This window comes from Phasianus colchicus, chromosome 7, assembly GCF_987193195.1.
Source record: "Phasianus colchicus chromosome 7, bPhaCol1.hap1.1, whole genome shotgun sequence".
In the NCBI taxonomy this organism is placed as follows: domain Eukaryota; kingdom Metazoa; phylum Chordata; class Aves; order Galliformes; family Phasianidae; genus Phasianus; species Phasianus colchicus.
In genome coordinates this window covers 32,817,716-32,841,727 of record NC_143442.1, presented here as the reverse complement: position 1 = coordinate 32,841,727, position 24,012 = coordinate 32,817,716, and the positions used below count along the sequence as shown (strand labels likewise).

The following is a 24,012-nucleotide window of genomic DNA, read 5'->3' as shown; positions in this document are numbered from 1 at the left end:
GGTACTAAAGCCCCTGTCCTCAGAGGAATATACAGCACTGAAGATGAAAGATCTTCCCCAGAGCCACTGTGATGTGCACTTCCAGAATGGAAACAATAAATAATTAGTAGGTGCTTGGTATATAGATAGCCAAGGGTTTCATGAAGAACTGCAGACAGATTTTGTTCCCCCTGCCTGTCACATACTCAGCGAAGCATATTTCTTCTTCCAGATCTTCAGCAGCTTGTGGTACAGCCTTTCTGCAGCCAGAATGTACAGGAGTGCTTTGTGGTTTGAGGTTAGGGTGATGCTCCTTGTTCTCCTTGGCCCCAGGGAGCAAACCCTGCACAAGGGTATAAGATGGGAGCCTCCCAGGCAGGAGGTCACACCTCGCTTCTCAGATAGAGCACCTGTTATATTTTTATTTTTAATGTATTTGTACGGCAGACAGAGGGCCTCACAGTTGTTAATGTCTGTGGCTTTACATTATCCTGTAAAGGGGAATTTGCTGCTCTCTCCATTGTACAAGACAGAGGGTCTTGGTCAAGATCATGGATAGCAGGCTATTGGGCAGGCAGACAGGTCTGGTGTCCCACAGACAGCTGCCATGGCTGCTGGGTGCTGCAGGAGAGGCCAGGCCACCTCCTGTCCCTAGGCAGTCCCTTTGCTGGGGCTGGTTTGGGCACCTGGGAGATACATTGGCAGCCTCCTGCAAGTGCCCAGTTCGTGTGGATTATCACAAATACGCTCACCACTTTCCACTGCGTTTTCTTCAGGAGGCTGTATTGTTGGTTTTACACTGGAAAGGGTACAGAAGCTGCTCATGAATTCTGAAGGTGTCATGATTTTCTGTGTGATTTTTCACTCCAGAATTCACCCAGGAAGTGTGCTATCCATTAGCCAGCCTCCTTTGGTGGAAGGGTTCCAGTCACCCACTTGGGGAGCAGGAATTGCTGGTAGGGCTCTCAGGTGAATACAGCTGTCTGGTGTGGGGGCTGCAGCTCCTCTTCTCTTCCTAACATGGAGATGAATTTACTGGTAGGGAGAACAAGTTGCTCTGCTATTTATTAGGGCCCAAAAGGCATCATCACATTAGGAACTCTTCTCAGGTGTCTTGACAGCTATCTTGGCTTTTCTCCTTGCTTCAGGGATAATGAAGACACAGTAATGTTCTGAAAATGGTATCTTCTTGAAAATGTGAAACCTTGCTGTGCCAAATTGTTGTGTATTATCTGTAACTAGTGACTTGGAATTTACCCCGAGTGAACATGCCTAACTTTGTGAAGATGCAAAAGTTTCAGGTAAATATCCCAAACAACATCTTGAAAATAGGAATTTCTCACTCAGTACTGTCATCTCTTTTCTTAAAAGCTTTGGAAAGCTCTTTCATGACCTTTCTTGTGAAGGTGATGAGGTAAACGTTATGTATGGACTCTTTATGTATTTCCAGTTGATCCAGTAATATGAAAAAGGAGTTGTCTCTCTTACAATATGATTTACTTCAGTCATCTTTGCTACTGCTGTGCATCTGCTAATATCCTGTTCATCATCACATTCCATTGTCAGGATTTCAGGGCAGGAGGGAGCTCTCTGACAGCACAACTTTACTGTTGCCTGGGGAGGCCTATTTTTAGTTTCCCTAGATAATGCATGTTTTCTTCTTAGATTCTGCATACTTGGAGACAAGATATTAATTAGAATTAGTTCTGGACATGATGAAAATGTACAATCTATATTCATTTCAGATGTCATACACTGCAGCATTATGCAAGACATTTTGAATACTGAAAAACTAGTAACAAATAATAGGAAATCCTTAGTTTACAGCAGTACATTTTAGAAGTTACCTCTTTTGTTTGGTCTTACCTGGGAGCATATTCATCTGTTCTTCGTTATGCTCTAGAGGACGTTTTTCATCTAGCTGATGGAAGGACAGACTCTCAGAGCTTGTCCCATGGACTTTCCTATTGCTTGGACATGTCTGAGTGAGACCTGGTTGGCAGAGCTGCAGGTGTGAACCACTGTCAGGGGCAAGAAGTTCCTCCATCAGAGCCAAAATGGTTTGATGAAGGAGAATGCTTCAGCAGAAGTAACTTCTGGGATTTCCCGACTCTCCTGAGATGGTTTTGATGATGTACTGTTTCAGCTTCTCATTTTAAAAATACATTTAGCTTTGAATATTTTCGTTCATTATATATATTAAATTTTTCTGGGTGCAAATCAAAAAGAAATATTTACATTTTCTGAAGTGAAATGCTTTCAGTAATGTAAGAAAGAGATCTTTCTGCCAGAGGAATTTGAATTTTTGACTTTTGTCTTAAAGGACAAAGAAGTCAGACTTCAAAATTCCAACTCCTCTGAAAACAGGTCTTGCAGTTTTCGTATAATATGGTTATGAAAGGACTGATTTTGCATGTTCTGTCTCTCATAGCTCTACAGCTGGGCTGTTTGCTGATCTGAAACAACATCTCTTCGCTTAATGGCTCAGGAAACTAGGCCAGATAATGCTGATGATTTAATTCCAAATCAAAATATCATTGAAAGATTTATCTCAATCCTGCAGCAGTTCAGTCCTGTGCAGTGGAAATATTTCATTAGCCAAATGAGTTAGCGTAGAAAACAGTAACAGGCAAATAGAATTAACGGAGTATTTTTGGCGTTGTGTGAGTGCAGCAGGATTTATCAAACAAGCTTGTAAATGTACAATGATAATGATATAATGGTAAATAATCTCCCTTTCCTTGGAGCTCTGGACCTCATGCTGTACCACTGGAGTTTGTTGGGACTTTGACAGAGGCTGCATCTGCCAGGGTTTTTAAGTCAGTTGTACCATATGTGATTACACAGTGTTGGTAGTAGGAAAACAAGAGAAGATCTTTAGTTCCTGCTAGTATGTCCATAATATGTCCAGTCAGGATATTCTGGGAATGCCATCAGATGCACTTCCTGCACTGGTTGAAGTCTTGCGTCGGATCTTCTGAAGTGTTTGTGTGAAGCTCCCTGCTGTGTGGTCCTGTGCTGTGGGATCCAGCAGTCCGTGCTGAGCAGTACCTGGCTGTACAGACATATAGAGGTATAGATCTTCTGTTAGAACTTTGCTGGTTTTGCTGTAAAGCATCCAGAAAAATACAGCAATTTCTTTATTTGTACTGCAGTAGTACCAGAGATGTACCTCACATTGTACATTGCTGATGAATTGCTGGGCTGGTGGGTAATTAAAATGCCAGTTATCAGCTATACTTATTTCAAAATTCACTTGTGTAGTGGCAATGCTAAGTCACAGCCTGAAGCAGTGATTGAGCACCTGGTGGGAAGCAGGGCCAATCCAGGGGAGCTCAGGTGCATACAATGCACTGAGTGACCAGAAGGGCTGGAGCCAGGATCCACCCCTCCCCAGAGCTTATTTAGGGCTTGGTGGTGAAGGCAGGGGGGATTTTGCTGGAGATCCCTGATACCTTCTGAAGGTAACCAGCTTTTTTCCTTTGTTTCTGTTTCTGTGGCTGTTGTATTTGAGCAAATCCTCACTTGCTGCAGCTTAGGGGTTTGTTACTCTACTGTCATTGCTGTGCTTTCTATTGCATTACAGCGTTACAACTTTTTGACTATAAATGAGCCCAGCCTACTTTGCAGGTTACAGTGAGGGGGTAAGTCCACCAAGAGCAGTGTGTCTGGCCTTTAGCTGGTCTTGTGTTATGGTTTTATGCTTTTTGGTTATCGATATTCCACATCATAACATCATGTAGTGCTCTGGGACTTACCAGCCCGTAAACTATTGACATCTTGGTGTTTTTTTCTGTCTTACCAGTTTCATACTGCACTTGATCTGCCTGGGTTTTGCTCTGATATTTCTGAGACAGAATCTGGGCCTCTGTGCTTCTCCCCAAGCATCTAAGCTCATGGGTGTAGGTGTTGTTATGCCTCTCCCTTGGGCTGCTTCTGCTTTTCTCACCTGCTGTTAATGTAAGCATTTTGCATTTATCTCCACTATTTCTTGATTTAGGAGAGGCTTTCTCTTTTAAGAGTTAAAAGTTTCCTAAATCCCTTTTTCCTCTCCAGTAGCATAATTGATTTCAGGAATTAGTCATCTCAAGGGTTTGTCATGTCAGTGATTTGTAGGATTGAATGTTATGTGGTATAACACTGGAGAACTTAATGAGGAGTTCATCCCAGGCATGCTCCTTTTTTCCTGAGAAGTGAGTATGCAGACTGCGTGGTGATGGAAATACCTGCTTTCCTCAGGGCCCTGCAGCACATGGCACACCGTGGAGCCTGGGAGCCTCAGTCAGGCCATCAGGTCCAAGCCTGTGTCTCTAATTTTTTTACTGTCAGGATTCTGCTAAATTCCACTGACATTCAGAAAACTTATTTTATATCACTAGGTCTTTGGCTTTTACCAAAGCACCCCTTTTCCCCCCAACTCACTTTCCTAGAGAAAGCTGCAGTTAGGCACAGTGCACACTTAATGTTTTCAATAGATGCCCGTCAGCCTCTTGACTGTCAGGGAGCTGTGGTTCTGATGCTCTGCATAGGCCCTATCTGCAGGCAGCCTCTGCTCACCTGAGATGTCACCTTTGTCTTGAACTTTGCAGGAGTTTATTGCAATGGCACAGCTTTCACTCCCACTGGTCCCGCGACTTGTTAGAGCTGAAACATCCCACAGCACTAAAATGAGGTGTTTGTGATTACTTGACAGGAGCAATCTCTCTGCTGGTTTATTTCTGACACCGTGTCATCAAAGCTCTTCTGAAACAATATGCACTCATGTGGGAACAGCGGCATGTTTTCACTACATGGGCAACACTTCTAGTCCTGACGTGCTGTGGTTTTGTTCTGGCTTGTTACAAAGAAACTACAAAGGAAGGAAGCCTGCCATTGCAGAAACAGGGTGGCAGCAGGGAATATTACAAAATGCTTCATGTTGGTAGAACTTTTCCAGCTCAAAAGGAATTTGTGTTTGGAAGGTCTTCAATTTTGCATGAATGACTGTGGAGGACTGTGTTGCAAGCAGTGAAAGCTTAGCTTCTTTGCTCACGTTCAGAAAAATGAAGTCTGGCACAGCTGTAACTAGAATTCACAGAATCAACTGGCCACAGAAGAAGTGCAGTAGGAAGAATTTTCCAGTCGTGAAGCCTGTTAGGCCACGATACAGACTTCACAAGTGTCAATTCTTTGTCCTGACGTACTTGAAGTTAACCCAGAGAAAGCTCTTAGGGAATGAGTTGATAGGAATGGGTTTCCAGCATCCAGCTTTTGAAAAGCCTTTCTGTAAAGCTCCGGATGGAGCCTGCAGGCATGCAGAGCAGGAGCTCCTTGCTTTCAGTCGTGATGAACCGTGAACGTTCCTTCTCTAGAAAAGAGGTTTTATGAACCATTAGGTTGGCACATTTTACATAGCCCATTCAATTGTGATGGAAACAGAAATCAAAAGCACTGTTCAAAGCATATCATACTGGAAAAGGTAACAGTAAATTGTGCTCAGAGCTGCCTCTGATGTGAGCAGGTATCGTGTAGTGCCGAGCTGAGTCAGAGTCCACTTCTGGAACAGATATGGGGAACAGCCAGCAGGGAAGCTGCTTTATTACAAACATCTCTAAAGGGCAGTTGACATTTATCCTCACCGAGCATCATCTTCCTGAGTGGTAGCGTGTGAGCTGTCACAGTGAAGGGCATTGGAAGGCAAAAATGTGCTTGAAAGGCACAGAAGAAGCTGTAAGGCAGAGTTTGGTAAATCAATCTGCAAATCAGCGTGGCTCCTCAGACTGCAGCGTGACCCTCAGCCACGCAGAGACTCCTGTTCCAGGAAAGGAAAGGTATGCAGGTCCCCCTGCTTTCTGAGGTGCTCTGATTAAGGCTGTGTGCCGATGACCTCCAGGGAGCTGGTGGTGGCCCTAGCAGCCTTCCCACAGCCTGGTGCTAATCCTCAGCTCCAACACAGAGGTGTGGGGCAGGGCTGTCCTGGGATGTTATGTCCTGTAGGAGTCCCTGGGAAAGAGGAATCTGGTAGGAGATAAGAGGCTCCAGCCCTGGCAGCCACAAGTGCTTGAGGGTGGCCTGGACACAGAGCAGGAAACCTTAAAATAACCCTCCAGGCTTTGTGAGCCCAAGTGCAGCACTTCCCAGCCCCGGTGTGGCAAACCTGCTGTCAACTGTAACTGCAGAGCAAAAGTTTGCAGCAGTGTTTGGAGAAAAAGCCATTCTGTTACTGCCACAGTACTATCTCCATCCAGTTCCACCAGTGATACCAGCTCTGGGCAGGTGGGGGTGGAGACTGTGATAGGGGCCTTTGTGCTATTTTCTTTAAATTATGTTTTACATTAGAATATGTCATTACTGAATGAGGGCATCATTTCTAGAAGAAACTTAACACCCCAAGACCCTCGGAGGAGCAGAAACCTCAATTAGAAGCAGTGATATCAAGAGAGGAAATCGAGAATGCAATATCACACCTTCCAAGTGGCAAAGCACTGAGAGCAGATGGCTTCAGCTCAGCCTTACAAGTACTTTCAAGAACATCTGGTTCCTTGAATGCATCAGCTGCTTCACCTCTTCCTGAGCTGCAGGAAGTTTCTTGCTTCTTGTGTTGCTACCTTTCCTATGTTGAGTCCTCAAAAGGCAAAATCAGCATGCCAGCTGTAATTACTTATGCCTCTGATTAATCAAGAAATTAAAACTGTGCCAATTACAACCAGCTTTATTTATGTTAGTCAGCCATAGCTTTAGGAAATGCTTTATGTCACGTACAGATTAAACTTGCCAACATGGTTTTGTTTTGAGTCTGGATGGTGAGGAGAAGGCTTCCTTCCTGTGTGGCACTCCTGATGTGTCAGGAGGCTACTTTAATGGCTTCAAAGTTGTCTAAATTGTAGAGGAGAAAGGAAATTCCACATGGGAATGACTCTCCTTAGGTTTTTCAGTGTCATCTTTTCATGGTCTCATTGCAAACCTACAGCTCTTCTTCATGTGTTCATTGCTGTGTACTATGAAAGGCGAGAGCACTCAAAAGAGGCAGTAATGTTAGAAGTTGCTTTCCAGTGGTTCTTCTCATCAGAAGTTGCTCTGTGGCCTTTGCACATACCTACTGCAAGTAGATGGCCTCTCATTTGGTTTTCTGGACTAGACACTTCGAAAATCTGCCCAAAATAGTCTTAAGAAAAAGCCTTAGACTGCCAAATACTGTAGCTGTAGCTTTCCTGTTTTAAATGTGCTTGGGGGAATGGATTTCAGGTCTCCCCAGGCTGTTTGCTAAGTGTGTGTGTATAAGGGAGAAAGAGGACATTTTGTGGTTTTTTGAGTTTTGTTTTGCTTCACTTTATTACCTAAGAACCTTTGGTCATACGTAAGTAGGTGCAGTGTTTGATCCAGCAGCCCATAGGAATCAATGGGAGCTTCGTTCTCGCAGTGCGTCTGCGAGGAGAAGCGGCAGCACCTGCCTGGCGAGGTGAGAGTGCTGCTGTTGGGAAGGGGAGCTGCTTCTCTCCTTATTGATTGCGTTATTGATTCCAGTTTCTGTGATGCGCTTTGGGTGGGTCAGATTTTATCTCAGCCTTTTGAAGCTAATGCTGTGCACCTGTAGAGGGAAAGGGAGCTTCTGCCAAGTATGGAGCCTGCACACAGCGGTGCTGCTGCACTAGTTTGTACCTCATGGGTGCCTCAGTCATTGGGGTGTTTGCTCCTGCCTCTGGAAGCGGGGGGCAGAGACAGGAGGTGAACTACAGGGCAAAACTAATGGGATGCTGTGGCTCTTAGCTGGCCTCTGATAGCTAAGGGATGGCAGGAGAAAAAGCAAAATGGATCAAATAGCTAATGAGATTGTTACAGTATGTTGGTCATATCGTCTGGGAGGGGAGAGTGGTAGAGTTTGAAACCTTAGGGTTTCTCCTGTCTGTGTAATACAAAAGCAGAGTATTTCCAATGCCCACACAACTACTCTTTTCTAGTTTTTTTGGGGAGAAATGTGTTGCTGTTTACGCTTCTGGAAATAAATAAAATAAAAAGAAGTGTGACATCTGATGTTTACGTGACATGCTTGGTTTACATGCTTTTGATAAAGGTATGAATTTGCATCCTTTGAACTTCTAATGGGGATTGTGAAGTGTAGGGGGGAGTTGAGCAGTGGCATTTAATCTAGGAATGAGGCAGAGATTATTAGTTTATTGGCAGGTTTATAGTAAACCCAGGAACTGATCTAACAGCTTATGGAGGCAGCAAAACTGCAACGTCTGAACGTTTCATCTGGTCCTTTTGTTACAGAAGTAGTGGCATCTTAAAGTGGAGAGCTCTTGGCTGAGGTTCCCAGCAGTAACTGCTTTGTGTTGTTGTGGTTTCTCCATTTGTCTTTAATGACAACCCCTGGCACTCTGACAGGTGCCTTGAGTTTGCTGCTGCATGCCCCTCGAGAGCTTGGCAAGACAAGAAAGTGGAGCTGTAACTGTACTAGAGCAAAGGACATCATATCTATAGCAAAGTTATCTCCACAATGTGAATCCCAAACAGGAGCAAAGCTTTGGAAAAGACCACTTGCCTGCATGTACCAAAGATGGGTATTTAAGTGTGCACAATAGGCTGCTGTCCTAAATGAACTGGGACCTGTCTTATTGTGTCATTTTACATTTTCAACAGCTTTTAAATTAAACCAAATCCATTTTTCTTTTTTACTTGCTGAGACTTTTTAAAAGAATGATTTTTCATTCTCCTCTGATAGCTCAGCTGGAAATGGACTTTTGAAGGATGATGGTCCTGCGAGTGATGGAGAAATATGAAGTGACAGGGCCTGGTGACTTATCTTCCAGTTAGCCCCGCGTTCCCTGTGGGAAGCTGGCAAAAGACCAGTTGCAGTAAGTGCTGAAATATTCCTCAGCAAGAGCCCATGGCTCTGCCAGCATCTATTGCAAGTTCCCGTCCCTGAGAAGAGTGGGTCACCAGGTGTGGCTTTAAAGTTCTCCATAAATGAAAACTCTGCGTGCTTATGGAGATTAGTGGGTGTGTTAAGTTGTCAGAAACACTTGAGAGCAGGATTTGAAGTCACTGAGAAAAGGGACTGATTCCTAGAGGAATCAATCGGCTCATTTTCTGCCCACAGCAGATTGGAGCATCTCTGAAATTCTGGTCTGCCAGCAAATTGCCCTCAGCTAGCCAGCAGTGGCCTTTAGGGTGAAGCAACTGAGGTTTCTGCAGGTTTCACAGCCCTTAAGCTTGCAGTCTGTCTGGGATTTATCGTTAACTAAGTTGGCGTTTTAATGGAAACTGCTGTGTGCATAAAGAGATGGAAGTCTCTATAAAATGAAGCACATTTAGTAAACATACTGAGGCACAACTGAAATGAAAACAAATCAACTCTTTTGTGGTGTAATAACATGCTACCTACACCCTTTTAGGTTTTTCTCCTTGATTATAGGCGTTATCTGCTTCATTAATTTAAGTACTGCTGTTGTATCAATCAAATACTTTGCCAATTTCTAATTGCCAGTCTGGGAGCTGAGTCACTAAGTTATCTTGGCTAAGGAACAGTTGAGGAGTGACAGTTTGGGTATTAATTTGTTTTCCTAAGAGCCTTGATTATTTAAAAAACTGACATGGATTCCTTGTATTTTGATTGGCCATGGTACATTTTATTGGCCTTTAAATGAGTTGCCTCATTTATTTGCCTTTGAGTGTGTTTGGTAATAAGGAGCATCTGAGTAAAACATACAGTCAGCGACACGTTTCAGAAAATAAAATCTTCATTAGTGGTAGAAATGTCTTTAAGTTACCCGGGATTTTTTGAAATATTTTTTTCAGTTCAAAATATAAAGGGCTTTTAAAACAGTCAGAGTGGTGGTTGGTGGAAGGATCAGAAGGCAGAAATAGGCAGCCAGAGACATTTCAAGTCAGCTGCCTGGATTTCTCTGGTTTAAACGGATAGATAAGCTCTTCTGTGTGCATCTCTGTGAGACTTTTCTCTCTAGCCCAATCACAGCAAATAAATGAAGGTGTTTGGGAGCTACAGCAAAACATCTTATTTGTATGGGGAGTGAAGGACCTCTAAGCCTAACAGCTGACTTTCCTTTCAAGAGAACGGGTATGGTTCGCTACAAATGTTTTCCACCACTTAGAACCATGTAAATGCTATATGCAGTCCTAAATATTTATTGTAATAATTTGTATAATTAGGCCAGGCTTTGGATCCCGCAACTGCTCATACAGTAGCATTTAAGAACATTGAATGTGTTTTAGTTACAAGGGCACTGATTTACCCATGCCGGACTTTTTTGCAGTTCACTGACTTGCAGGCAGAAGATGAATTACACAATGGATGAACAAGCAGAAAGTTCTTAAGCTGGCACCTCCTTCTGTGAGATTAAAAGTTAGATTCCTCTCTCTTTCTTAGGTATTTTCCAAGCAGCAAGGGAGGAGCACAAAAGAAATACTTGTTAGCATCCTATCCCATTGTTGCCTTCCCTCCTTCTTAGTCCACAGTGCTCTTCCAAAGAGCTCCTCCTGGACAAGTCCTTGCTGTATCCCCTTAGCATGGTGAAACTCAGGGTAGGTCTGCACCATTTCTCTTCAGTTTCTTTTAGTTCAGTGCTTTACGTGCTCAGGCAAAGAGCATTGGTTATTTAATGAACGATTTAAGATTATTGAAAAAAATTCAGAGGTAAAGAACATCGTGTTTTGGGATCCCTTTTGTATAGAGTGCTATCTACTCCCTTTTCCCTGCATCCGGGGTGCTGGCATTGAATTAATTTCAGAGATAGTTGTTACTGGAATAATAGCACAGCATTGGAAGAGGACCTCAGAGGAAAAAGATCTCATCCTCGAATTTGCCTGTCTGGAGCATGGATCTGTACTACATGGCAGTAATGACACATGCTGCTGATAAGCAAAACTTTCCTCCATCAGCAGGGTGGTTTTTATCATTTTCTCATAGGCACAGTCAGTTTGTGTATCTGTGCTCGTAGCAAACTGATAGACTTCTGTAACAGTTACACCAAGGGAAATGCTTTTGCCTATCGTGGCTTCTTCTTTATTGGATTTTTAAGTTACAAATTTAATAAATCTCATTTTTAATTAACAAAGTAAATACAAAACTGAGTTATGTGTTTAAAGGGAAAATACAGAAGAACCCCATGGCTGAACAGAAGCATCTGATTTTTTTTTTTTTTTAAGCTTTGAGACACAATGAGTCTTCTGCTTATTCTTTGACTGTCAAGAAGCATTTCATATGCTGGGAAAGGTTAATCACTCCTGAAAGGGAATCAAAATCACAACAGCAAAAAAAAAAAAAGTTGTAAATTTGTACTTAAAGGTGGTTGTTTTATCAGCGTAGGTTGTTCTCCTGTGTATATGATGCGTGGCTGTATTTTCCTTCTGCCTTCTCAGAAATGAGTGCAGTAAGTACCTGTATGTTTTTACTGAGCTGTGGTTGCTTTAAGCTCCTTCCAAGTATCCATGTGCCATATGGTAGGTTTCATTTTCAGGATGGGGTGCAGCCTGCTGGCGCTGCCCTTTCGAAGGAGATGAGTTTAAGTCCCAGCAGGGCATGCTGCGAATGAGATGCTGCCAGCACTTCTGATGTCTGCCTGCTCCGCCAGAGAGGTAGAACTGGAGGTTTGGCTCCTGAATAAGAGACAGCTAGCAATGCACTGTGTGGTGCACAGCAAGCTGGGCAGTGCTCTGGAGAGGTCAGTCTGTTGGATTGCGTGTCTGGTATGGCGTGCACTGGACTTGGGAGCAGCAGCTGGTGCTTCAGCAGCTGTTTTTCTGTTGAACCAGATCTCATCTCTTGTCAGATTTAGGAAAATGCAAACAAAGTTCAGGTTTGTTTGGACTTCAGTCCCTTCTTCCATAACTCAGAAGCGGACTGAGAACAGCAGTCCCAAGGAGAGGTGTCAGTGCTGCTGCCATGGGTCCTGGTGATGCTGGCACCTGCTTGGAGTGGTAGTTGGGTTTTGCAACCCAGAGCAGTAAATTTGTGAATGCAGAGATCTCAGAGTGCCTGCTGGAGCACTGAGTACTTTATCCCTCTTCTTGACTGCCAGCCAGCACTTGTCAGGGTGCTGTCTCCTATCTCTTTACATTGTGGGAAGGAGCAAGCTTTGAGACAGCTCTGGCTGTGCTGGCACTCAGGTGGGGCGCTTTATAGGCTGGAGGAGGGACAAGCTTGGACTGAGATTGTTATCCAAATTCTGTTCTGGTCAACTCCTGCTTTGCCAGCTGTCCATCCTATCCCCTCAGACGCAGCCTTACATGAGGCAGCCTTGTGGGAGTCATGGCTGTTCTTCTGCATGTTCTCTGCTTTGGTTCTGGCGATGCTGTGCTAGCCCTGAGCTGCAGTGCAAAGAACGTGATTCTCATCAGATCGTGTTAAGTCCTTGGGAAGGGGGGGGGTAGAGAAATATTGGTTGCTGCTTTTGGGAATTCCTTCTACTGTTCTGAGCAATCCTGAACTCCCCTGGGAAGCACCAGGCAGCTTCTGAGTGAAAAAACAACCTAGCATTAAAAACTGCAAGGCAGTGATGGCACTGCATACGTACCCCACTGAGTCCAGAATGCCACTATGCTTGTAAGCAGATGTTGGTCTCATTCATCTGAGAGTAACCAGTCTTTGCAAAATGTGCATGTACAGCAGTGTGCTTTCCAGAGGTCACTTGGATGTGCCTTTGTGCCTCTCATTCTGGTACAACCTGCGAGGTTCCTGCATATTACACACTCAAGGAATTTCCCCTCCTACTGTTTGCAAGATGGATTTATGCAGACTTTGTGGTTTGTGCTAAAGGTTCAGCCCAGAGCACCAAGCTTAAAACCTTTTGGAACCTTTTCTTCCCCAACTGCCCTGCAGTGGGGATGCATTGTCTGTTCATAAGGAGATGGCAGTGGTGCTGTGCCAGAGGCTTGGTTTCTCTGCAGGTGCTTGTGTCTGGAGAGATGTCGGGGCTCAGGGGACTGTTGATCCACATGGGTCCATCCTATAGGTGGATTGCTCATAGGAGCCTTCTGTGAGAGTTTAGTTCTCAAATGATGTAAAGCAGGGAAGGATAAAGTCTTCTCACAAGCTGAAATAAGAAAGCTAGTGACAGAATGATCAGGCATAAAGCCCTGCAGTACATTTGCTGAGACCACAGTGTTCAACCTTGCTACTCTTGACCATTTCTCCCCTGACTTTGGTCAGAGGTGCTTTGCAGTGCTGGGGTTTCAAAAGGCCCCTTACGTGCAGGAGTGGGAACCCTCACTAGAGAGTGTGCCAGGAAAACAGCAGCTCTTAGATCAGTGATGGCTTTTTCCCAACTCCTTTCATGTGTGCAGTTGGATTTTCACTGTCTTCCTCACCCACTGGAATATGACGTGAAAGATTTGGGATGGGAAGATGGGTATTTTTTTTTCCTATGAAAATAGGAGCGCTCCAATATGCAGCTTGTGGTAACCACCAAAACTAGTTAGACTTAGGGGTGCACTGAAAGACAAGGGCTTCTTCGTTAGTAGCCTAACAAGGGAGGTGATTTGGGAGGTACATCAGCACTGGGCATGGCATAGGACCCTGCCTGGCCACCCCAGGCTGCTCAGCAAGGCGATCCCTGCTGTGGGTCTGAGGGGCTGGCTGGTAACTTTGACAGGCTTTTTATTTTAGTTATTTTTCATTTAAACATTTACGTCACATCTCATTACCTTCTCTGAGCTGTAATTAGAAATCCTGTGGAATTAAGAACCATTAAATTCATTGAGATTTCAGCCTTGGGAATTTGCCCGGAGGCACACAGCTTACAGGCCTTCATGAGGTTTGACTTTCCTGGAGTTGTTTCCCCCCTCCTCTGCTTCATCCAAGCCTTTGTGAAAAAGGAACCATCTTTTCAGTTTCACTAATTAATTGCTCTTGCCAACCAACAGATGTTTTGTAGCCTTTGAAGACCAGGAACAGCCAGGTATATCACTTCTGCAGCCTTGCACTGACTTTGTATGCAATTTGAGCAAGAAGTTTTGAAGCTCAAACAAGGGGGAAAAAAAAAAAAGCTACTGAAGCCAAAGGAAAAGTTGTAAGACTGAGAAGAATATTTTTTTCCCTCCCCAGCATTTTATCAAATCAACAACCATGTCCCTTTGCTAACATCTGTGTAGTTCTGGGCCACAGCACTCAGAGAGAAATAATCATTCAGGATATCTGTTCTACTAATGTATTTACTTATCAGTTGTGTTGATGATGATGGATTGACCTTAAAAAGCAATGGTAAGAAAAGCCACAAAACTAAGCATGGGCAGTGCAGAGTGCAAAGAATCAAGCTTGAATGCAACGGAAAGCTGGGAAAGCAGCTGCTTTGTTCTGCCTCAGCTACTCTGCACTCAGCACATCATCTATTCGTGTGCTGGGAAGCTCCTAGGCAAAAAAATATTAAGACTTGTCCTTAATACTGAGGACAGCAGCTGTAACAACAGCATTGGTGGATCTGGGTGCTTACGCTTCCCTCCTGTTGTCTACGTTATTAAAAATGATCTCATTGAAATAGATATCATTAATCAGTGCCAAACACAGTTTAGCTAGAATGCAGACAAGGACAAACTGTGCACTATCGCTGCCTGCTGATAGAAGATGTTTGGGCTAGTTTAATGGCACGGTGGTGAAATGCTGGAGGCAAAACCATCCTTCTTCTGGGAAGAGCGTTCTTCTACCAGCTATGACAATGAAGGTTACCCTTGTTACTGCTGAGGTTGCCCGGGTACAGGACAAAATCTGCCCACCATGCATGAGCAGAGATGTCCTCTATGCATGGGGCACACAGCTCACTGCAGTCTCAAGTCCATGTCAGTCCAGGCCAAGGGGACACTCTTGGTCTACTGTGTTGTAATGGACAGCAGATTGGGTTCAGAGCAGGTCACCTGCTGGGAAAAGGAAGGAGGTGTGTGCTGGGAATGTTTGCAGCCCTGTTGGTCACAGTACTGCTAGAAAGAAAGAATAAAGAGGATGTTTTCATGGTAGTTTTTAAGAAGAGAGGTAGGAGGAGGCCTTCATGAAATGAAGACTGGTGGGAGGTGAGAAGGACTCTTACTTAACAGCAAGCAGAAGAAGTGGAGAACGCTTGAGGAGAGAGATGCTGGCTCTAAAAAAAAGTGCATAGAGCAATCCTGAGCTGTGCCTTGTGCTCACTACCTTGTCACTGTTGCTCTAGTGCCCACTGACCCAATTGGTTGTATAGGCATGGTTAAGGTGCTTATTTGCCCACATAAGTATCTGGTTTGAGGTTCATATCTTAAAATTAATATGAACTCTGGATATATATATATATTTGTAATAGCCACAGTTCATTTGTTGACACTGTTGTATTTTATTAGGTATGCAGAACTTGGTGTGACTAAGGCCAAGTGGTCTGTGGCCAGATGTGATGGTTGCAGAACATGTGAGGTTTGGGGCTGGAGAACAATTAGCAAGCACGTGTTGGCTGTGTGCCCATGGTGTCAGTGCTTGGCAGCAGGAGCAGGTTCCCCAACATCTCATCAGATTCTAAGTCTGGGTGTAGTATGTGCAAAAGCAAGAAGCAGTACTGAAATTGGCCTCGTAGCAATTGTACAAGAAAAAGGAAAAAAAAAACCACTAAGCAAGTTTGGATAGTAGAGGCTCAGACCTTAGCAAACTTCTTAACTAACAAGAGAGGAGTGTTAATTAGAATAATCAGGTAGGCTGCTCCTCAGTTTACAGACCCTCTTTTGGCTGTCTCCAGCCACAGTGGTGAGAGGGCAAACAGTCCCAGCCCTCTGCTCCCAGGAGCTGTGCTGGAGCTGCTAGGCAGCCCCTGTGCAGGAGTGGGGCCGGCAGTTTGTCATGCAAACACCCTCAGCACAGCAAAGCCAGGGAAAGTCACGGGCACTTCCCATCTCAGACAGCTTTCCACTAAAATTCCTCTTCAATGAGTTGGTGTCATATCTCAGGGCAGGTTGACCAAGTGGCCTGGAGGTGTGTAACTGTTCTTGAGCAGATCCCATAGAGATTTTAAGCTCAGCAAACAGAGACCCTTTCAGGCCCAGAAAAAAAAAAAAAAAAAGATGAGCTGGGTTATGCAATTGCTGTATCTGGCATCCAACTAACTGCATGCCAATTACCAGCCTGTATGCAAATGCTTGTACTGAAGCGCAGGATGCAGCTGGACGCAGCTCTGGGCACCCTTCCCAGAGTATTCCAAGCCACATTATGACAGTTTTGAAAGAGAAGGGCTCTGTGGAGCCAGTAATTTTTTACAGCCTTTCAGTAAATGGTAGAAATTACCACTACATCCAGATCTTAACTATTTTATTGAAGGGAGAAGGAATTTCTGCACGCTGATGCCAATCAGGATGTACTTGAGGCGCTCGCACTCCAAGACAGAAGGCCATCAGTCTGTTTGCCAAGCGCGCGGCCTGAGTGCCAGATGTGCTTGGGATAGAAAGCAGGCTTCTTGAATTTGTCTGGCTGCGTGAAAAGAATCAAAAAACACGCTGCCAAATAATGTTGGAGTTGAAGCTTGCAGGGGTGCTGCAGGGAAACCCTGCTGCGGTCAGATGCCCCTGGTTTTGGTGAGGTTTCTGTTTGCGCTGCTGCTTGGCTTCCCACATTAAAGGAACACTTGGGAAGGGTGCAGCAGTGGCATACAAACCTTCATGCAGCATTGAGTTGCACAATGCCTCCCATGACGAGATGATTGCAGGAGAACAGGGACAGGCAGTCTCACTGTTACGTATCGCTGCAGATGGGAAAGATAAATTGAGAGCTGCCATTAGCAGACATGAAACATTTCAGGTTTGATCAAAATATTATATATCAAGTGTCCTGCCAAGGAGAGGCATTTAAATGCTTGTCTGTCTTAGCAGCACAGAAGTGAATCAGTCAGGGTATGTGTCCCTATCCTGGGTGAAGAAATGAGCATTTTATGAAGAGAATTTTTTAGAAAGTTTAGGGAAGAAAAATTAAGTGTTCTGAGTGGTATTTCTCAAATTTGGTTCATGCAGTTGATGCTAAATGAAAGATGCTCTAAGCACCAGCTACAATGTTCTCTGTCCTGAAATGGGAGGTTCTCATCTCTGCCCCACGTTTCTTCAGACTGCCCCTCAGGAGCAGAAACCATCCATCTGGAGCAATGCTTCCTTGGCAGCACCAGCTCTGAGGAAGAATGACTGTGGAACCAATGCAGTGAGACAGAGGAGTGGCTTGGCCGTGTGTTGTCACTGCACTGTTGCAGCATCTGATTGGTGTGACAGATAAAGGAGCTGATGCAGATGTACAACCTCTGGGCACGGGTAACATTTCCATGGGGCAGAAGCAGCAGCTCTGGGATCTGTTCAGTCTTCATTGAAAGATTTAGAGGATGCCTGACACAGAAAGCAGAGTCTGTGTCATGAAAGACTGAAAGGCAAGCCTTGGGACAGCTGCTTTGGGTCATTCCAGTAGATCATATCGCACAGGATGCTCGCTGTTAAAGCTGATCAGACAGCAGAAATAAATGCCAGTACTGTGATATCTGTCAGAGCCTCTGGACGAGGCCACTGGATACCAGTCTGCTCTGTGGCCTGAAGGTGCAGCCAGCACACTGTACATCATCTCCCCGTCTGCTGGCTTTCTGCTGAGGAACAAGGACAGGGAGGAAGGGAGGATTATTTGGGATCAGCGGGTTTTGAACCTTTTGAATTGTTGAATGCCTGTGGCTGAAGCACTTCTTGACACGCGTGGGTGACATGCTTTTAACATGGCTTATTCTGCATGGGTGTTTTGCATCGTGAATGTGCTTTTTCATCAGTTTGCATGTAGAACACTGTAAGGACTGTGCAGTAGGTGGTAGATAGTCATGGAATGATAAAATAATTCAGGTTGGAAGGGACATTCAGGAATCACCCACTCCAGCCTCTGCTCTTGCTCATGCAGCACACTGTGTGGTGACCCATCATTTTGTTGTCTGCAGTGCTTCTCTCCTAGTTTGGTGACACCACAAGAAGCCCTATCATTACAGTGTTATGTTTTAGACCCGTTAATCTACCTGTCCTGCCCGAAAATTAGATTGAGAAAGCAGTAAATCAAACAGTTGGCTGCTAACACCAGGATTAAAATTTGACTTCACAAAAAAAGTGATGCAGTTATCTTCTGAAAATTAATATCCTTGTAACAGAGTCTGTGTGTTACAGTAAAGCTCCTCACCTGCAAAGTCAACAGGGTCAAACAGCTTTCAGAAACAAGTGATGTGGATGGAACCAAACAGATGAGGTGGGTAACATCATAAACAGCTCCTGCTGCTTCTGCAGATAACATCTGCAGAGGAAATGCCAGACTTAAGGCTGATCATATGGCTTTATGCTCCTCTCCTAGTTAATTAGAATCAAGGCTACTGTGCTACTGATGGCAGATACATGGTTAAGGAAAGTTGTGCTGGCTGGCTGGAGTCGGTGCATCCTTTTATTCTCCTTTACCAAGCTGGAGTAATGACTGCACGAGTAGGAAAACTCCACCAGAATTGGAGGTGAAGGAGATGATATCAGTTTAAACCTGAGCTTAAACATTCTGAGGGAATTGAGTAGGCTGAAGCTGCAGTGATCATCGCAAGATGCATTTAATTGAGCAGCCACTAGTGCAACTCAGTCTAACTGGATTATGGAGAAATACTCTCTACTTTAGCAGAAGCCAGGGGTGTTTAGTAAAGTATATTACACTGAAGAACAGGACTGTTTCTTGTGAAAAGAAGCACATCTTAAGTTGAGTTTATATCTGTTTTCTCTCCTTTCAGATAGATGGGATGTTTTTTTGTTACTTGTTTCGTTTAGCTGTTTCTACTGTCTTCCATTCTGGATGGCTTTCTCTGTACATTGAAGCTCTTGGGGCCACGTGGATGTGTTTTATGTGCCCTGTGGTCTCAGTAGCTGCTCGGAGCACAAGGAAAAATGGGACCCATTAGCCTGATGCTGAGTTACATGGTGCTCGTGGTTCTCTGCAAATGGGGTAGGCGTGGAATGTGTATTGTAAATCTGGCGTGTTTACCCCAAAGGGCTGGAAGGATTTACAGCGCTATTTCTTTTTACCAAGTAAAATAAATACCGTGTTAAATGATTTGATGCCTTAAAATTAATAAGGTGGTGCAGAGGAAGAACTCAGGACGTGCACAAAGTCAGGAATTATCTGAGCAGGTCCACGTGTCCTCTTTGAGTTTGTTCAATATGACTTTAGCTGTTAATTAAACTCTTTGGTGAGATTGCTGAAGACGGCTTGGCCAGAGCCTGTTGTCCTTTAATGAAGTAGCTAAATGACTCACAAGGACCATGCAGATCCATCCTCACGCACTATTGCGATGAAATGGTGAAAAGGTAGCCCATCCAACTCAGTGAGAAGTGGTGAGATTGCTCATTCTCATTTAAGGGGCAAGATTTTGAAGATTTATGCTCAGTTGCTACAGCCAGTGTTCTTAGTTATTGAGCAGTTGGACATACGGACTCACAGCCTGCACATAACATTGAGTGCTTGTGATAGAAATAAAGAATATTTTGCTGTTGCTGTCGAGCCTTGAAACTGACTTCTAGCTAATGACCCAAGTAATCTTTACTTGAAATTGTGTAATTGAGATCGAAGGCTGTGCGGGGCTTCTAGCTGGTACACAGATTCCACATCCGTGAGCTTCTCAGTATGGTCATTGAGCTGAAATGGAGAAGGTTAAAACTCTCATTTTCATTATCAAGCTCCCCCTATCTCCCAATACAAACGTGACATTTCAATTTTACACAGTCGGACTCTTCTTAAATCATCTGTATAAAAACTTCAAACCTTGATTGATGATGGATGAGCTATTGTCTCCTAAAGCACACAGTTCTCATTACCCTTAAGACATAGCTTATTAATGATGGACCTGAAGTGCTTTCCCAGTGGTTTGTGAGCAATCTACTGTGCTAAGAGATCAAAAGACTTGGTTTGGCATGAAATTTCCAGGCCAAAGCCATTTTCACAAACAGCATCTCAAACATTGGCAGTGTTTTGAGGCTGGTACAATGTCTGACAACAAATCCCTATCATCTGGGTGATGGTGGCAAAACTGCAGCACTGTCAGCATGCGAAGATGCTTTGACTGTAATGGAGGCTGACCTTGGAAAGTAAGTGTCATTAATATGCACTGTGATATGTATGTGCAGAGAACACCAGTACGTGGTGTAGTGTAAGAGGCAGCTGCTTTGTTAAGGGACAGTGACCGTGGAAGGTATAAGTTGTCTTCTGTTTTGCTTCTGAGGTTGTTGCAGTAGGTGTTCCTAACAGTTATCTGAACTAAATCCTTTCTGTTTCTCTGTCCACTCTAGAGCTAGTTCTTTTCCATCTCATCGTGCCTCCTTCCAGTTCAGTGTGGCAGCTGGCTTTTTGGGAGCAGAAAGGAGCTTTTAATTTGTAACCCTCAATAAAAGTAGCAGTTTTATAACCAATTTTATAACTGTTTTAGAACTAGATTGTACTGCAAAGTAATTGCCAGCAGCTCCCACTGCATATCAACACACAAGTTATTTGCACTTAAGGGTACAGAGCAGGATGTGAGCATGTTTTGGCAATTGAATCCACTTTAGGAGTTAGATAGATAACAGATCATGGGGGATTTTACTGTACATAAGAAAAAGCAGCTGAAGAAAATGCCCTTTTGGCAGGTGGATGAGAAGTAGTTCTTTCTATCTCCAGTGTAACCAGATGATATATGTACAGAGCTACTGTCCGTTTGTGTCTGAAGCTTCTGGCAGCTGGTAACACGTTTTTACTGACCCCACTCAAACTTAGTGCAAGTGCTTTGAATTTAGCCCTTTTTGAACATAGCAGACCAAGTATAAGTTGCACATGCTGTATCTCTCTATGCCTCTATGGAAGTAGAAGAGGTTGGTGTTTCATGGCTGCCAGAGACCTGTATGCATCACAGCTCTGCTGTTGGCATTGTAAGGTAGGTTACCAGAGTACGTGGTAATTGTTCTGCTTCATCTCCTGGCTAATGGAAGCCAGAAAATAGCAGATAAAATGGATAATACATTTCTGATTCCAGTCCCTGGATAAATAAGCATTTAATAGAATTTTAATAATATGCAGATGTAAGTTCCCCACAATCATTTGGCAGCTCTCCACACAATAAGCAAAATAGTGACAGAAGTCAGTGGTGAGCACGCTCGCTGCTTTATTTTCATATAACTTGGGTGACAGCATTATACTGCTTTTGAGCCAGAAGAGTAGCTCTAATAAGGAGGATAAGATTTTATTCACTTCAGAATAGATTGGCAAAAGGCCTTGGAGCTGCTCCTTTGCTCAGAGCACCAGCTGCACCCCTGGTGCCAAAACGGAGGACGGTGAGACTCACGCGTGGCTCTTGGCAGCCTGCACCATCACCTGCCCCTCGTTTCCTGGAGAGAGCTGGCAGGGCACTTGCTTCCAAATCCCCTCTTGGAGCAGCATGGGAGCCCACAGGAGACGTTTGCAGCCCATGCAGCTCCATTCTGGGCAGCAGGGCTGGGTTTGGATTAATCATTTTCTGGCATCGCACAGAAATTGTGTTACAAGGCAGAAATACTCTCCTCTATAGGGTATTTAAAGTACGTGCTGCTGTAAGCAGTGCTTGTTCATGCATCTTCAGCAGCCCTTGGCTTTGTTCTTTGCGGGAGAAATAAAGCCCGCTGGTGGATGTGTTGTTCTGGCCGCTGTCTGTCCTTGGCAGGGCCCAGCAGGAAGGCTCCTGGTGCTGCACAAAGGAGGAAAAAGCCCTCTTGTGCCTGCCTTCCTTTGCCTGCTCATCTCCATAGCTGGAGATCCCCGCCTTGCTCCTCCTGTTTATTGTTTAACTTTATCACCCACTTTCGGCGCTGTAAATTAAAAGGAGATGATGACTTTATGATGATGAGTTCATTATACAGTAACTCTTTTGTATATTGATTGCGTTTGTGCTTCATTTGCTTAACACGTACCGGGGTTTATTAGGTCTTTTCAGGCATTGTTCTTGCTAAGAGAGGGCGCAGAAGCACAGAATGAATCTGAGTTTGTTAATTCAGTGTAGCCAATACATCTGTGCTGATTTACACATGCCAAAGACTCTGCATAAAGAACCATACAATAGCAATTGGGGAAAGGGAGGTGGAAGGGGACCGAGTTTAGATCCGACAGAACGGGAGGAGCTGAGCAAAAGCACGTGAAGGGTTGTCCTGAACTTGGAGTTGATGGCCATTTAACAGCTGTAAGAGCCCAACTTTGATACTGTTACTCGGGTTTCTTAGTGCCTCCTTGCATGAGCAGACCTGTAGACTTGAATCCTGTCGTCTATGAGAAATGGTGTGGTTTGGGGCATTTCTCCAGGTTTTGGGGGACAGGCAGCAGGTGTGACTGCCATTATTCAGTGGTGAGGGAAGTCGGGCCGCCTTCCATGTTTGCTCCTCGTAAATCACAGGAAAAGCCTTCAGTAAAGAGGGGCCAGTTTCTGATTACTTTTACACTGAAAAAAATGTATTTCTCCACAAATTGAAACTATTAGAAATATTTTTAGAGTGAGGCGGTGCCTGATACACAAGAATGCACCAAAGTTTCTTGGATAAAGCAGAAAATTTGATAGGCATTGTTATGAGTGAATGCTCTAAAAAGCAGAAGTGATGCCAGCAGCAGGTGTTCAGGGGCACCAGCTGATAGTGGCACTATTTGGAGTCACATGCAAGTTTCAGAAGCTATCAGGGTAGATTTCTCCATTTTTCATGACTTGTTAGATGTTATTTTTAATCAAAATCTGGGCCATTGTGGATTAGCTAATCCTATGTAGCTGGGATGACACGGAGAAATCATCAGTAATCATGTTTTCAAGTGTGCTTCTGAGCCCACTTTTTCCCCAGAGCAGAATTGCTAGCAGATGCTGGATGGCTGTGGGTTTTTTTTCAGGGATCATAAGAATATCATACAGACAGATCATCACTAGAACAAATCTGGGCTCTTTTCTGTGTAAGATTATTATTATTATTGTTGTTGTTTTTAAGCTCCTTTTCAATGAAAAGCCAAGCTTTCAAATCAGAGCTTTCTGAGAAATAGATATCAATACTCTGAACGCATTAATATGGCAGAAAGATGCATTTACAGACGATCCTTTAGTTAATACATTCTTTTATTGGGGGCTGCCTCCCCTGCGTCGTGCCCTGTGCGCTCTGAAATGTTAAAAGAAACACACAGTAATTCCTGGTTGTTTGTCAATGTTAGTATTCCCACTGAGGCTTGTAAGGGCTTTTGTGGGAGATGAGGGCTATCAGCACACCTAGTCATTGCCACAGTGCTTGAGGTTTCCTCTTAATGTCAGTTTAAGAGGTGTGACACTCATGACTGTATAGCACCACTTAATGTCATCGGAAGGTGCCATTAGTAACCAACCTTCAGCTTTTCTTTGCTCGGTTGCAGTCTGACACTAAGTGGTGCAGGAGGCTTTAGCTGCCTTGCTTCTGCTAGCTTGAGTGAAAGATGCAAGGATTTTCCTTTGCTTTGGAAATGCGGGAACCAGGCGAAGAAGATAAACACTCAGTTAGAAAAAGAGTTTAGAAGGTTAAAAAAAAAAAAGTTACTGCCACAAAAGAGACCCCAGTGCTACTTCCAAACAGTCAGAAGAGCTGAAGTCCTAATTTGCCTGTGACTGCTGCCCTGACTTGCTTTATCACTGTGATCTCCTTGGACAGAGGGCTGGGATTCATACAAGAACACGGACCCCGTATTGATTTTTTAAATAGGTTTTATGACTAAATGTTTGATGAGAATGGAGTCATAGTAATTTCAGAGGTTGATAGTGATTCACCGGTACACAGAATCACAGAATTGCCAGGGTTGGAAGGGACCTCAAGGATCATGAATCTCCAACCCCCCTGCCACACGCAGGGCCACCAACCATTCCACCTAATGCTAGACCAGGCTGCCCAGGGCCCCATCCAATCTGGCCTTGAACACCTCCAGGGATGGGGCATCCACAACCTCCCTGGGCAGCCTGTTCCAGTACCTCACCACTCTCTCCGTAAAGAATTGTGTGAGGCAGTGCAGAAGAGCTGTGCAGCTGGGCTGCAGAGCTGTATGCTCTACAGTGTGCTCGAACAGGG

At 44.3% G+C, this 24,012-nt stretch overlaps 1 protein-coding gene and 1 long non-coding RNA gene across 9 annotated transcripts in view; one reads left to right on the top strand and one right to left on the bottom strand.

Moving 5' to 3' along the window:
• ERBB4 (erb-b2 receptor tyrosine kinase 4) overlaps window positions 1-24,012 on the top strand; it is a 507,767-nt gene that overhangs the window by 303,819 nt on the left and 179,936 nt on the right. The gene's annotated exons all lie outside the window — the stretch shown is intronic.
• Window positions 2,981-3,234, bottom strand: LOC149917308 (uncharacterized). The gene is made up of 2 exons (XR_016468458.1): window positions 3,152-3,234; window positions 2,981-3,034 (listed from the first exon to the last, which is right to left on the bottom strand). It is a non-coding gene; the product is annotated as an uncharacterized LOC149917308 (long non-coding RNA).